General features: G+C 34.5%; 1 pseudogene; it reads left to right on the top strand.

The window, feature by feature from the left end:
* Positions 1 to 306: 306 nt before the first annotated feature.
* On the top strand, positions 307 to 2,166 carry LOC133287241 (WAT1-related protein At1g25270-like; annotated as a pseudogene).
* The last annotated feature ends 2,086 nt before the right edge of the window (positions 2,167 to 4,252 follow it).

Raw genomic sequence — 4,252 nt, 5'->3', positions numbered from 1 at the left:
ACCAATCTCCCCCGTTGTCCTAACACTAGGCGCAGGATCTTGGAACAAATACAACGTTAACGACAGAAGGAACAAAAAGTCCTTTTCCAAAAAAAAAAAGGGAACAAAAAGTTTGACTTGTTGTCGCACAGGATCTTGGAATAAAATCGTATAATCGCAGATTGACTGACTTGGAATAAAACGTGCTTCTTTGAATCTGGAAATCTCTGTGCTCTACTCTGCACATTTGTTTATATAAACAAACCATTGCTCTACACTGCCCATTGCAGCAGCAAGTTGTGATAGACATATAAGATTACACAAAAAATGAGAGATATAAGGAAAGCAATGCATGGGTTGAAGCCAGCCCTCTTGATGTTGGCGGTGCAGATTGTAATTGCTACGGCGACTGTGCTCTACAAGCTTGCCATAAACGATGGAATGAGCATTAGAGTAGTTACTGCTTACCGTCTCATTTTCGCAGCAGCATGCACTGTTCCACTTCCTCTTATTCTTGAAAGGTCCATATCCCCACAACTTCATTTTGTTCCTACACTTTTCACTATAAAATTACCTGAATACAGGTGTACAATATTAATAACTAGCTAGGCTAAAATGGTTTTTCCTTCATTATTTTTTACAGGAAGAACAGACCAAAGCTGACTTGGAGGGTGGTTTTCATGTCATTCTTTTGTGGCCTATTTGGGTAAGTAAAGTTTTTTAACGCACGTATGTAAATTACTAATATATTGTACTCTAAGTAAAAGGTGTTAAACAATTTTTTCACATGATCGTGTAAATATAACAGGGGAACTTTATTCCAAAACTTTTACTACGAGTCCTTGAAATTGATATCAGCAACATTTGCTTCCGCTGTTTATAATCTCATTCCTGCCATCACTTTTATCTTGGCTGTCGCCTGCGGGTACGTATTCACACCAACCAAATCTATTATAGCTTTCAAGTTTTCATTTCAACAAAGTTTTTAATGTTCAGGCCACATATGAGATAGATGATTACTGATAACTCACATTGTTTTTTACTTAGTTTCGAAAGATTAAATTTGCAAACGGTAGCAGGCAAAACTAAGGTGTTAGGAACGATAACAGGAGTTGGCGGGGCAATGATGCTGACCTTTCTCAAAGGTGTAGAAATTAACATTTGGAACTTCCACATTAACCTTTTGCATAAAAATGGCCACACGGGAACACTAAATGGTGACTCTGGTAGTAAATTGCTTGGTATTTTTTATGGTCTTGGAAGTTCCTTCTGTTTTGCATTATGGCTCATCATTCAGGTTAGCATAAGTACTTTGATATCAGTCATTTTATTTGCATAAATGAACTTTCTTTGGATTTATGGTTCTCTTGTCATTTATCACCATATGACACTGCGGGCTAAGATGAGCAAAGAATTCCCAAGCCATCTCTCGAGTACAGCTTTGATGAACTTAATGGGGGCAATACAATCTACTGTTTTTGCCCTTTGTGTTGAGAAGGATTGGAGCCAATGGAGGTTGGGTTGGAATATTAGGCTTCTCACTGTAGCATTTTCGGTATGTCAATTCCATAATTAGCAATTAAAACATTGGTTTTGTGAAGTAAGGTATTGAAATTATGATTGATAATAAAATTACATGTGCTAAGGTGAACTGGTGGTGTTGTTACAGGGTGTTGTGGCCTCTGGAATAATGGTTATCGTCATTGCATGGTGTGTCAGGATGAGAGGCCCCCCTATACGCCTCTGTTTTCAACCCTCTTGTGCTTGTGCTTGTTGCCGTTGCTGGTTCCTTAATGTTGGATGAGAACCTATACATAGGAAGGTATATATCCCAGTGCACCTAAATATATTGTAATTGACTTTTAATTTATGATCATGTTCAACTTACATATTCATGGTTTGATTTTTGAAACATGTTTAATTAGTGTGATTGGAGCAGTGCTAGTTGTGATTGGATTGTACATGGTGTTGTGGGGTAAGAGCAAAGAAATGAAAAAGTTGACTCACTCACAAATCACTCCAGGAATTGAAGAAATTGAGGTTGTTATCACGTCCACGATGATGGATCATGATAAAAGTAACTGCAACAGCAACAGCCATTCCTGTATTGAGGGCAACATTGTTTGCAAGGATCGTGATAATTCATCAATAACTAAACACGAAGTACAAGACACCGAGAATAACTGAAAAGAAGAAATAGATAACAAGAACACCGAATCATGAGTGGCACATGTTGGACACAACGTCATCTTTTCCACTTTCCCATTGTTGCAAGCATCTCCTTGAAAAGGGAAAGATTTAACTTGTATTTCCACCGAGATAGGACACTCTTAATAATTGTAAATTAAAGATAAATATGATTCTTCACATAATATCAAAATGTGAAGCGATCAATTATTTAAGTCCTCCTCTTCGAGTCGATGAAGTACAATGTTCGATTGTAAACAAAATTAAAGTTTAACCCGTGATTATTTTTTGTTCTGATTGATTAAGATATAAGTATATATATAATTTGGTCTGCAATTAATCGATAGCTTGATTAGAGGCTGAATTATGGTAGTTAAAATCTCGATTTATTACTACGATTTTACGTTTTTACGATTTTTTTTATTAAAACATTTTACCAATATTCCAAACGCTTTTACGCTTTTATGATTTTTTTACGTTACGATTTTACGTTTTACTATTTTTTATTCTCCTTTCAATTTTACATAAAATCTCGATTAACTATCTTGTCTTGAAAAGCAACTCACATTAAAAAATGGGAATGCTGGGAAATAAAAGAAAAGTCATTCAAAAAGCGCCCCCGCACAAAGTGAACAATTGACATTTAAATTTATATCATAATTATTACAATATTTTTAACTTAATTATTCCAAATTTTTACTAAACCAAGAAACAATAATAAATATGATTTCATCAAATTGACATATATTCTTATGATCTAGTACTAAAAATATCTTATATACTTCTGTAATACTGAAAGTTCAGTTCATCTTTTACTAAATTTGAAAAAAAAGTAATATACATGACTTTACCATTTTACCCATTCTTTTAGGATTATTCTTATCTAAGTCTCACTTTTTTCTATTTTTAGTAAAGGAGTAGGTACTCTCGTAGTACCAAAGATATGCTCCTAGTTGTGCTACTTTCAATCTTTTTTTATTAACAACTTTCGAATTTGATGTGTATTTATTAAATGGAAATTTAGAAATCAAATATCAAATATTCATTATTATTGGGATATTCTTGCGTAATGAAATCTCACATTGGTTGTTTATAAACTAATTGCAGTCCATATAAGTGGAAGGACTTATGAGCCTAATGTCTTAAAGTTTTGGCTTGAACTAATTAATTGTTTCAGATAGTAATGAGTTAACTGTCTTCAACATATATATTAAAAATATATGGTACCACTAGGATTGATTTAGTAGTGATGAATTTGGATAGTTTACATGAAGTCATAGGCTCAAACCTTAGTGCCACCATGTTTGACAAGTGGCTTCAATACTCAAGAGGGGGGTGAATTGAGTTTTACAAAATCTTTTTGCAAAGTGCCTCCTTTGATATTTTAAAGATTATTTCTTCAATAAAGTGATTTAATATGGAAAAATCTAAGTGTGAAAGATTAACAAAGTAAGCAAACGAATGGATAAAGACAATCTAAAGATGCAATTTCAATACTTAAGTAAAGAGGTAAAGGTTAGAGAAATTACAAACTAGATGTATCCTGGTTCGGTCACCACCACCGTGACCTACGTCCAGACTGAAGCCGCTCGATCAATTGTTTTCACTAACTATCAAGCTTGAGGATGCTTGACAAACCTCTACAACCTTTCAAGACTCCGGGCTCTTGATGCCTCACAAATTTTCACTCCAAATTTTCTTAGTAATTTGGTGACCTCTCAAGTATAGGGTTCACTCCTCTCTCAATTCAAGAAGTAAGATTGAGGTGATTAAAAGTGGCTAAGTACTCTTAAAGTACAGATTGCACAAATTGAAGAACTAATAGATGTATAGCTTCAAAGGAAAGATGAGCTCAAGTGTATGCAATGAGTAAAGTAAGCAATCAATGAGCAATAATGGGCTAGAATGAGTAATAAAGGTTCAATAAATGATCTATGGTCGTCCACTGTTCATTACTGTTGATGTGAGTATTTATAATGACATCTCATTTGAAAACTAGCCGTTTCTAGCCGTTGCAGACCGTACATATCCGGATATTCGTCTGGCACATATCCGGATATTGATATCCGAATATTCTTGGTCAGAT

The sequence above is a fragment of the Gastrolobium bilobum genome, unplaced genomic scaffold, assembly GCF_033153095.1.
Source record: "Gastrolobium bilobum isolate Gb01-03AN ecotype WA unplaced genomic scaffold, APGP_CSIRO_Gbil_v1 utg609, whole genome shotgun sequence".
In the NCBI taxonomy this organism is placed as follows: domain Eukaryota; kingdom Viridiplantae; phylum Streptophyta; class Magnoliopsida; order Fabales; family Fabaceae; genus Gastrolobium; species Gastrolobium bilobum.
The sequence above is the reverse complement of the archived record's forward strand: the minus strand, read 5'-3'. Positions and strand labels throughout refer to the sequence as shown.